Genomic DNA, 12783 nt, shown 5'->3' on the forward strand with positions numbered 1-12783 from the left:
GCTGGGCTGGGAGGGGGCATAGTAGAGGTAGAGTAAGAAGTCAAACTTTGCAGGATGATGAGGCTTTCTGCAACTAGAAGTAATTGAGAGGGCTTTCCAAATAGCATGTCCCTAAATGTGGAGGTAAGAATGCTCACAGAGAAATTATCAACTTTGACTAGAGTATATAAAATATATGAAGGAACTGGATTGTGATTGATTTGCTTAGCAAATCAAGGCAAGCTATCTGAGCTTAGATCAGATCGTAGTACAAAATTATTGAAAGATTTTGTGTAAGAAGGTGACATGATCCATGCTTCGTTTTTGCAAGATTAGTCCTCAGAGGTGGGTTGGATGAAAGAGAAAAGAAACAGAAGGCAGTGAGACCATTTAAGAAGTTCTCGTTATAGACCAAAGAAGAGATAATGAGGGTTTGAAGTAGATCTGGCACTTGTTAAAGAAGGGGAAGAAATAGGAGAAATACTGAGGAGATAGTCACTATTATTTTCCCCATTAAGAGGGGAAAGCCTATGCCTTTTGTAACAATTGCAAACTAAGACTTGATCAAGGCTGCTAGGAACATTAAGCAACTAAATCACTAAGATAGGAGTCCTAGGGTTGATTAGACTTCTTTCCTCTAATTTTATAAATTGCTAGAGAATGTTTATATTTAATATATATATCCAAATGATGATTTAAGGGTCTCCTGAGCATAGATTTCTTATTTAAGCACAATCTAAATGGTAAAAACCTAAAGGGTCTCCTGAGCATAGATTTCTTATTTAAGCACAATCTAAATGGTAAAAACCTAAAGCAGAATTCAAAAGTAGCTTTCTTTCAAATACTTCAAATTATGTAATGTAAGGTGCCCTCTGATTCTTCATTGTGATTAATTATGAGCTTGCAGTATCATAAAAAGTAGATGTTATTAAATATTAATAGAATTATCTCCAACCAATATTATATCCAACATTAATACAAACATGTTAAAAATAAACTGAATTTCTGATAGTATGTGTCATCCAAGGTTTTTTTTATTTTAAAGCAAATCTCTATCTTTTAGAACTAAAAGTATCTGAATTGTGTCTGATACCTGACACACCACCATGAAATGAATCCAGGCTAAGTTCTATTGAGCAATACAGAAAAGAGAAGAGTGGTCTGCTATTGCCTAGAGCCTACAGAAGAGTTAAACCAGGCTCAAAGCTACTATGTCATGCTCCAGTCAATCCCAAATATTTTAGTCTCCCACAAAGAAGAGGTCATTTTTCCAACCCTGAACTTCAACCACATGAAATAATGTTACATAATACCTATTCTAGCCAAATACAATTATTATTCACTCTTCTTGGGATACCCTCCTGAACTCCTCATAAATACTTCTCACACCTTCACTGACAAGTAATCTTTCCTAACTCTAAGCCCCCACAGCACTCTATCTGAGCTGTTTTTTTAGGATTGCCATTTCCTAACTTTTTTCTTTTTTTAAATGTTTTATTTATTTATTCATGAAAGACACACAGAGAGAGGCAGAGACAAAGGCAGAGGGAGAAGCAGGCTCCTCATGGAGAGCCCAATGTGGGACTCCATCCCAGGACTCCAGGATCACCCCACTGAGCCACCCAGGTACCCCGCCATTTCCTAACTTTTAAATATTAAGTATAGGTCATCCTCCCTATAAAACTGTTAAGTTTCCTGAGAGCAGAGTCAAAATCTTTTTTTCACAGTTTTATGGTATCCTAGCACTGGACTCTTTCCACACAAATCATTCAAGAGAAGCTGGTGAAAAAATGCCTAGGCCTCCATTCTGCAAAGAGCACTCCATTAGTCAAGGATGGGAGGGAGGGAGAGAGGGAGGAAGGAAGGAAGGAAGGAAAAAGAAAAGGGAAAGAAAAGAAAGGAAGACAAAAAGAAGATTCTTTAAAACTTACCAACTTAGTAATGTAAAATGGGATGACATTTTTCTGGATCTCAATAACCATCACTCAGATCTTCCTCAAGTTGGATCAACATTTCTCCAATAGGATCAGGACTATGGTTTTTCATGTTATTCTACCTTCCTTCCTCAAAATTTTACTCCTTCCTCTAGGCACCCATTACAAGTTTTAGAAGGATGGTAATACAAAATAGTCTAAGTATTTTCTTTTTCACAAATTGAAGTTTTCTTTTTAGATGATCTTGTTTTTTTCTTTTTAGCTTGTCTTTTCCTGCCTTTATTACAATAATTTTTTCCTTATACAAAGATCCTTGCCCTCATGGGAAGCAATCATTATGTTTTGAACTATAAGTGGAAAATAATATTATATCACATTGTGGAGCTTCTGCTCTATTGCTATTTCTTGGATATTAAACATACACTGGGATTCCCTGTCTCTTCACGGTTGCTGTTGTGTTAATCCTGAAAAGTGTTATGGGCTTCCATCTCACCCATTTTAAATCTGTATAACACTTTATATTTAGTGTCCTGAGCCTAGTGTAATTGCACTGAAATTGCCAGACGGTGTGGGTGATAGATGGACTGCCACCATTTAATCTCCTATACAGGCTGATCCAAAGCTTTTAATTTACTTGCCAGTTCCTCTCTGACTGTTGCCTTTGGACACATTGGGTATTAACAACAACAAAAAAAAGAACATCCTAAGCCTTCTTTACATGATAAATTTAGTGTGCACAGAGATATGTTAAAACAATAAACTGAAATTAGAAATACACAAAAAATTAAGTATGGTTGAAGCTGAGGGGTTACCCAATCCAGCATCTGTTTTTCCTCACAGCTCATTATATCACTAAGAAGATATTCACGGTGCGGGAAATGTCCTTCAAAGCTTGACTTACGGTATTTTCCATCTTTAAACTCAAAAGAGTTGACAAGGCATTATCCAGTTCCACTGGACCATTAGCTAAAAATTCAAATTATCTGTAGTATTCATACATGACATTGTAATTTTTTAAATTTTAATTCCAGTATGGTTAACATAGTGTCATGCTATTTTCAGGTGTACAATATAGCAATATAATAAATCTATAAATTACTCAGTACTCATCATGGTAATCCTCTTCACCTATTTCACTCATTCCCCTCCCCCATCCTCTATGGTAACCATCAGTTATTGTCTACAGTTAAGAGTTTGCTTTTTGGTTTGCCTATTTTTTCCTTTATTTGCTTTGTTTCTTTAATGCCACATATGAATTATATCATATGGTACTTGTCTTTCTCTGACTTGTTTTGCTTAGCATAAAATTCTCTAGCTCCATCCATGTAGTTGCAAATGGCAAGATTTCATTCTTTTTTATGGTTGAGTAATATTCCATGGCACATACATACCATCTCTTCTTTATTCATTCATCTATCAACGGATACTTGGGTTGCTTCCATAATTTGGCTATTGTAAATAATGCTACAATAAATGTAGAGGTGCATATGTTTTTGAATCCATGTTTTTATTTTCTTTGGATAAATATCAGTAGTAAAATTACTGAATCATAATTAATTCTACTTTTAATTTTTTTAGGAACCTCTATACTGTTTTCCACAATGGCTGCACCAGTTTGCATTCCCACAAACAGTACGTGAGGGTTCCTTTTTCTCCATATCCTCACAAACACTTGTTGTTTCCTGTGTTTTTTATTTTAGCCATTCTGACAGGTGTGAGGTGATATCTCATTATGGTTTTGATTTGCATTTCCCTGATGGTGAGTGATGTTGATCTTCTTTTCATGAGTCTGTTGGCTATCTGGATGTCTTCCTTGGTGAAATGTCTGCTCATATCTTCTGCTCACTTTTAATCAGATTATTTGTTTTGGGGGGGTTGAGTTGTATAAATAAATTCTTTATATATTTTGGATGCTAACCCTTTTTTGGACATGTCATTTGCAAATATCTTCTCCTACTCAAAAGTTTGTCTTTTACCTTTTCTGCCTGTTTCCTTCACTGTGCAGAGCTTTTTATTTTGATGTAGCCCCAATAATTTATTTTTGCTTGTTACCCTTGCCTCAGGAGATATATCTGGAAAGAAGTTGCTATGGGCAATGTCACAGAAATTACTGCCTGTGCTCTCTTCTATGATTTTTATGGTTCCAGGTTACACATTTAGGTCTTTAATCCATTTTGAATTTATTTTTGAAAGAAAGTGGTCCAGTTTCATTATTCTGTATAGAGCTTTCTGGTTTTCCCAACACAAATGTATAGACATTTTAACTATATTTGTTCTTTCAATCCATGAGCAAAGAATGTCTTTCCATTTCTTTGTGTCCTCTTTAATTTCTTTCATCAAAGCTTTATAGTTTTCATGCTATGGTTTTTTCAGCTCCTTATTTAAGTTTATTCCTAGGTATTTTATTATTTGGTGCAATTGTAAATGGGATTGCTCTCTTAATTTCTCTTTATGCTGATTCATTATTAGTGTACAGAAATGCACCAGATTTCTATACATTGAGTCTGTATCCTGCAACTTTACTGAATTCATTTATGAGCTCTAGTAGTTATTTGGTGAAGTCTTTAGGATTCTCTATGCATCTGCAAACACTGAAAGTTTTACTTCTTTCTTACCAATTTGGATGCCTTTTCTTTCTTTTTTGTTGTCTGAATGCTATGGTTAGGACTTCCAGTACTATGTTGAATATAAGTGGTGAGAGTAGACATCCTTGTTTTTCCTAATCTTAAAAGAAAAGCTCTCAGTTTTTCACCATTGAGTATGAAGTTCACTGTGAGTTTTTCATAGAAGTGAAATGTAAGTGGGTTGTTAAAGTCCCCTATTATTGTTGTATTCTATCAATTACTTCCTTTATGTTTGTTATTAGCTGTTTTATGTATCTAGGTGCTCCCATGTTGAATGCATAAATATTTACAATTGTTATATCTTCTGGTTGGATTTTTCCCTTTATGATTATATAGTATCTTTCTTTGTCATTGTTACAATCTTTGTTTTAAAGCCTATTTTGTCTAATGTAACTATTGCTACCCCGGCTTTCTTTTCGCTTCTGTTTGCATGGTAAATGCTTTTCCGTCACTTTCAATCTGCATTTGTCTTTAGGTCTGAAATGAGTCTTTTGTAAGCAGCATATAGATGGGTCTTGCACATCTATTACTGGTTTTTTATTTATTGTTACCATTAAGTTTATATATATAACATCTTATGCATATAAGTCTATGTTAAATTGAGGGTCGCTTAAATTTGAATCCCTTCTTCACCCCTTCCCCTTCACTCATTTCCCCTGCCCACTCCTTCCCCTGCCCACAGTGACATACTTTATATCCTTTAATTATGTGGATCTCTTGACTGATTTTTATAGATATATCTAAAACCTTAAGATGGTTTCACCTTCCTTTGTGGCTCAGGTTTTTTTCAGACTATGCTGAAAAGCACAGAAGGGCAGAACATGCATAGTTATTAAGAACATGGACTCTGGAACTAGGCTACCTTGTTTTAAATTCTAGCCCTGCTATTTACTGACTCTGGAGGGTTAAGCTACTGACTTATGTTCCCATGCCTCAGTTTGCCTTCTGTCAAATTAGGATAACAACCTATTTACTTGTAAGCTTGTTATGAAGAGTTAATACAGATAAGGTGCATACATACTGTATGTGAAGTCCTTAAAAAATGCCTGACATGCAGTATGCCTCTTTGTTTCTAATAGAGCTAGCTTGATCAAGAGGTGACTTACTTAAATCTCAGTGATCTCACAGGTTATGTGATTTGGCATCTTTCTGGCAGGTGTCAGAAAATCAGATTTTCTATTATTGAGGAGGTGAAGAAGATTTAGGTCTTTGATCATCTCAGCCATGCCTCTGTAACCCAGATATCATCTGAATTCACACTGCCTTTGAGTTTAAATAAAATTAGAAGGACTATCCATTACCCCAAGTGCTATGTGAAGTCCAATGACTTCTGCTAATTCTAACAGTTCTGAATCTCTGATTTTTATGTTTCAGTTTCTATAGCTTTTTTCTTCTTCCTACTCTATACCAAACCAAATGTGGGACTCAGACTAATTTCCTTGATTACTCCTCCAAACTACGCACTCAAGGTCTGCTTCTATAGCAGCCTTGAATGAAGTTTTGGACTCATGGTGGTGGGTACAATATATTATTGTATTCAGTGAACCATGTCTCCTAGAACTGTGTAGTAAAGGGGTTTACATAGAGCAACACAATCCATTTCAATTAGAATATTAGTCATATGTATCCTTGGGCATTATTAACCACTCCAAAGCTGGCATTTCCCACTTCCTTTAGAGCTTGAGGCTTTCTGTCATGTGGTTTGGCAGCCTCTCCTTCCAATATAGTTGCCTTTATCTATCTCCCTCCTCCCTTCCTGTCTGTTTTTGCTCACCTACAGCCAGAAACCCCTATTTATTTCTTACTTATGCTTTCCCTAGGGGCATCACCTTACTACCTGACAAAGCAATTTATGAAAGTATTTTTCTAAACAAGGCAGTTCCCTCCCCACAGGAATTCTGATCTCAGTTAACAAAATATTATTTTCTCTGTTATATTTACATAATGTGTTTTTATCACCACTAAAACATGGATTCAAATATATACTTAATTTAATCCATTTCACAAATACTTACTGAGCTCTAGGTAGGGGTTTTCAGGAAATTCAAAGGATTCAATCACTGATCCTGCCTTGGAGGAATGTAGCTCTTTCTAACCACAACAGATACAAGGTCAAAGTGATAAAGGATGTAAAAGAAGTCCTGATGAAGTGGTATGAGGGTTTGGATGTAGATTAACTCTACTTAAAAGGGCCCAAAGAAATGTTTTCAAGAATTACTAGTTCCATGTTCAATTTTAAAATAGTTGGTTATCAGTCAGTGAAACCAGAAAGACTATCTAGCAATACAAGAAGGAATAAGGGTTATTCTCTTTCAGAGACTTTAAAAATTGTTAAAATTTTCAGCTTTACACTCAGAGTAGTATCAGATAGTTTATAAAGAACTGAAGTTTTGCTGTCTTTAAATTCCATGTAATTCCTATGCCATTCTAAGTATGTAACTAAAGCAAAATAATGATGACCCTTTAGGCAACATATGTATATTAAGAAAAAGTGATAAATATATATGCAAGGAACTTGCTAAATTTAAAGGACACTAAGGTGGGGAGAAGAACTCTGTAATCACATTTAAGTAGAGAACAATGGCCTGTAGTTACAGAAAAGAAAAGATGGAGCCATGTGAAGAACTGCTAAAGCAAATTAGATCATTAATCTTCCATTAAAACAAACAATAGGGATCCCTGGGTGGCTCAGCGGTTCAGCTCCCGCCTTTGGCCCAGGGCATGATCCTGGAGTCCTGGGATCCAGTCCCTTGTCGGGCTCCCGGCATGGAGCCTGCTTCTTCCTCTGCCTGTGTCTCTGCCTCTCAATCTCTCTCTCTCTCTCTCTCATTCTGAGTCTATCATGAATGAATAATAAATAAAATCTTAAAAAAAAAAAAACTATAGCTAAGCTAAGTGAGTTATTTATCTAATTTGGTATCACTAGTGGTAACAGTTCTATATAGATGTCATAAAAGAAGACTTTTAGATACTGAATTCATTTTTCTCCTGCTATAGGCTATTGGCTTTTAGGGTCTCCATTTAGATGGAGAGGATTTCAGAGATAGAAGGGATTAAAATCCCTTCTAAAATTTTTACTAAGGGATCCCTGGGTGGCGCAGCGGTTTGGCGCCTGCCTTTGGCCCGGGGCGTAATCCTGGAGACCCGGGATCGAATCCCACGTCTGGCTCCCTGCATGGAGCCTGCTTCTCCCTCTGCCTGTGTCTCTGCCTCTCTCTCTCTCTCTGTGTGACTATCATAAATTAAAATAAATAAATAAAATAAAATAAAATTTTTACTAAGAACAGGTATTTCTGTTACTATGACAACTATGATAATAAATTATCATAAATTCTTTCAACATTAAATGTTTATTTAGTGCTTACTCTGTGACAGTACTATGCTAGGGGATGGCTAGATTTGGAAATCAGATAGTCACCACTCTCCTATAGCTCATTACTTAGTAATGGGGAGTCTACTTTCAGACTAAGTAGCCCCATTTCTTTTATGAATGACTTTAAATATTGGAATTTTTTTCTTTTATTGAACTAAAATCTGTCTCCTTAAAACATTTATCAAAGCTATGCCTTCTGGAATCATGAAAAATAAGTTGAATCTGTCTTAAACCTTATCCTATAAGAGGTTAAGAAGAGGATTTGGAAAAATTATTTCATCAAAGTCACTAAAAAAAAGTATTAATGGGATAAGGCCAAATATAGGATCCTGCAGCCTACTATTAGTAAATTCCTTCTTAGCTGAAATCATTTTCCACATACCAAGCACATTTTTTACAGAAACATGTTCATTGGTGATTTTAAAAAAATACTGAAATACATAACAAAGTTAAGAAAATGGCAATTTCATGCAATATTATGCAAATATTTGATTTTTATTTAACTAATGTTTACATAAGATAGGGATTTTCATAGAATATCAAGTGGAAGAAAAATTTTGAGAGACTGACTAGTAGCATAATGAACACATGAGTTTATCTTCATTCCCTCACAAAATTCCACTACAACTTTGGCCAATAATTTTTACAGTCATAAAATCAAAAGGACAAAAATATGGAAAAGAAGATACCAACAAAAGATAATTAAAATAAAATTTTGAATTTGAAAATTAACCAACATAGCAGAATGAAATTATGTGGCTGAGGGAGCCAAAACATTAGCTGATTTATACCATATAATCCCAGAAAGACTCTATTACTAGGGATAGCATTAAAGGCAGGGGTACAGGTGAGACTAAAAACACAAGGATTATTTAGACTCTCTATATATGTATATATACTTTTATTTGCCTTCATTTAAAAAGATGGAATGATAAACCAAAATAGAGAAAAATAGTCTGGAGTTTACACTATATTTTCCACTCAGAAGAGTCACCTTTTTATGGGAAGAGGTAAAAAATCAGTGAATACTTCTGTATTTTTACCATGATTATTTAAACTTCTATGACATTTGAATTCTTTCTCTTCAAATTCAGTATAGATTAGCAAAAGTCTGTGAAAAGTGAAAATTTTATTTTTAAAAAGTGCATCTTATGTAAGGCCTTAAAATATCAAATATGTCTCTATACTGTCTTTCATACGAACTCCTTTATTCCTCCTCCCATCACCACTGTCTGATTTCATACTCTCATCAGCGTTCCTGTGGATTACTTCAAGTAATCTTAAAATTGATTTCCTGGATGCCAAATTTCTGTCTCCAAACCATTACCTGTGTTTTGGAACCCTTCTCCAAATGGATTTGAGCTTTCCTGCCTTCTTCTGTATCTTTCTTACACTGCTCAAATTGTTCTAATGCTTGAAAACCTCTTCTCTATTCCCATATCTGTAACTCAAAGTATTAGATCATTTTTCATGGTTCAGCTCAAGTTTTCAACCCCATGAACCATACCCAACTTTTATTGCTTGGAATTAGTCTTGCTGTTTAGCTATTTTCCCTCAAAAAAACTTTTGTACTTATATTATTATTTCTATCTCAATCTATTTCAAGTTACATATCATATTTGAGTCACCCAAAACATCTAGCATAGGACTTTATTCATAGCAGAGGCACAATAAATGTTGGATTAAATTTTACCTCAAATGGACAAAGGTAGATCAAGTAAAAAATATCTGATAATACTAAAACTAAGACCTAGAAGAAGACTTCTTAGCTTATAACCATTATAACTCTTATCTTTCCATAAAATTTCCTTATTTTTAAATTTACTTATCTCATAGGTATTTGCCAATTTTTTAAATTTCAAGATCCTACTTATTAGTTTGGGAGATGTTAGTTCACATACACACATTTATTTTTTCTTTGGCTCTTTTTGCTTCAAATGGGAAATCTATTTCTCTGTTATCTAGATGAAAGAAAATTAGTCTGTCCACTGAGGTGAATAAATGCCTTAGATAAAGGATAAGTCAATGCCTGGATAGCTGTAAAATTCCACTGTTGCACTCCATTTCCTCATAGAGCATTTTAGGGAAATGAATGGAAATTAGCTCAAAGGGCTCCAATGCTTTATCATATTTTTGGCATTTAATAAAAACAGATAAAAAGGAGAGCAAGCCTTATTTTGAACTTCATGTTATTTTTTTCAAGACTGACTGGAACTCTGTCACCAAAAGTATCAATAAATAAAAAACAAGTTTAGAACCAAGAATGCCAATAATCATCCCACAATCCAACTTTTTTAAAGTTAGGTTTCCTACAGTAATCTGTTTGACATCAGCCTTAGCAACTCTTTTCTAGATATATCTCTACAGGCAAGGGAAGCAAAAGCAAAAATCAACTATTGGACTACACCAAAAATAAAAATTTGCATAATAAAGGACATAGTCAACAAAATTAAAAAGCAATGTACTGAATGGGAGAAGATATCTGGAAATAATATAGCTGATAAGGGGTTAATATCCAAAATATATAAAGAATTTAAACAACTCAACACAACAAAAATGGATAATCTGACTAAAAAATGAGCAGACGACCTTGACATTTTTCCAAAGATATACAGATGGTCAACAGACACATGAAAAGATGCTCAACATCACTCATTGTAAAGGAAATGCAAATCAAAACCACAATAAGAGATCACCTCATACCAGTCAGAATGACTACTGTAAAAATACAATAGCAAGTGTTGGTGAGGATGTGGAGAAAAAGGAACCCTCCTGCACTGTTGGTGGGAATGTAAATTGGTGCAGCAACTGAGGAAAACAGTATGGAGGTTCCTCAAAAAATTAAAAATAGAAATACCATATGATTGAGCAATTCCACTATTGGGTATTTACCCTAAACAAATGAAAACACTAATTCAAAAAGATATATGCACCCCTATGATATTGCAGCATTATTTACAATAGCCAATACAGAAGCAACCTTAGTATCAATCAACTGATAAATGGATTTAAAAATATGGTATATTTATACAGTGGAATATTATTCAGCTATAAAAAAGAATGAGATCTTGCCATTTCAGACAACATAGATGGATATAGATGGTATTATGCAAAGTTAAATATATCACAAAAGACAAATATCTTATGACTTCACTTATATGTGGAATCTAATAAACAAAACAAATGAATAAACAAAAGTAAAAACAGACCCATAAATACAGAGAACAAAGTGATGATGCCAAAGGGTTAGGAATGAAGGGAGGAGCAAAAAGGGTGAATGGGCTTGGGAAGTACAGGATTCCAGTTATGGAATAAATAAGTCACAGGGTTAAAATGTACAGAATAACAGAATATAGTCAATAGTAATGTAATAGGATAATATGATGACAAATTATAGCTATTCTTGTGGTAAGCACAGCATACCATATAGAGTTGTCAAATAACTATGTTGTTCTCCTGGAACTAATGTAACGTTGTGTGCCAACTATACTTCAATAAAAAAAATTTTTTTAATTAAGTCGGCATTCCTAAATCTCCAGTGGAAAGGCCCTGTTTTCACTTGATGAATTGCTACAAAGATGCAATACTTAAGTGTCACAGACTTAGTCCACTAAAACTTTTACATTTATATTTAACAAAACTTAAGAGGTTTCCTGGGGGCAGCCCGGGTGGCTCAGCAGTTTAGCACCACCTTCAGCCCAGGGCCTGATCCTGGGGACCTGGGATCGAGCCCCACGTTGGGCTCCTTGTGTGGAGCCTGCTTCTCCCTCTGCCTGTGTCTCTACCTCTCTCTCTCTCTCTGTCTCTCATGAATAAATAAATAAAATCTTTAAAAAAAAAGATTTCCTGTAAGAGCCTAAATCAACTTAGATGTAGGTAAATTATATTTTTTCATTTCCTTATTTATAGTATTTCTCCAAATGCTTGGGATAAAATAGGTACAGAACTTTCTCAATTCATTAATTATACATTCTGTATCAGTCAGGATTCTCTAAAAAACAGATCCAAGATAATATAGATATAGACATAAATACAGATATGTAGAGTAAGACTTATAGGATTGTGAGAACTAACAAGGCTGAAATCCGTAGGGCACGTTGGCCAGCTAGAGACCCTAACGAGTTAAAGTTGCAGTGTTGAGTCTGAAATTTTTAGGGCAGGCCAGCAGACTAGAAATTCCAGTAGCATTTCTGTTATAATCTTTAGGTAGAATACCTCCTTCTCCACAAAACTTCTAATTTTGTTCTTAAGACTTTTAGTTGATTAGATGAGGCCCATGGACATTATGGAAAGGAATCCACTTTACTGAAACTCAGCTGATTATGTTAGTCACATTACTAACTAAATACCTTCAGATCAACAGCTAGACTAGTATTTAACCAAGCTACTGGGGACTTCAGCCTAGCCAAACTGACACATAAAATTAACCATCATACATTCAGTCATTAAATATTTATTGATCATCTCCTAAGGGCCTAGTACTACTCCAGACACAGATCTTACCCTCAAGGCCATAGCATTATCATATGGGAGACAAGCAAGCAAATCAACAATTACATGTTGGTGTGAAGTACTATGCTGAGGAGGCTAGATTAAGAGCATGAAATTCAGCCACAGTGATTTTGAGAACCATTAGAAGAAAGGTAATGATTGGACCCAACTCTGAAGGAAGAATAAGAGTTACTGAGCTAGGCAGGAGAAAAAGAAGAGACAGGGGCAGCCTGGGTGTCTCAGCAGTTTCGTGCCACTTTTAGCCCAGGGCATGATCTTGAAGACCCGGGATCGGGTCCCATGTCGGGCTCCCTACATGGAGCCTGCTTCTCCCTCTGCCTGTGTCTCTGCCTCTGTGTGCGTGTGTGTGTCTCTCATGACT

This window comes from Canis aureus, chromosome 31 (genome assembly GCF_053574225.1).
Source record: "Canis aureus isolate CA01 chromosome 31, VMU_Caureus_v.1.0, whole genome shotgun sequence".
Taxonomy (NCBI): Eukaryota; Metazoa; Chordata; class Mammalia; order Carnivora; family Canidae; genus Canis; species Canis aureus.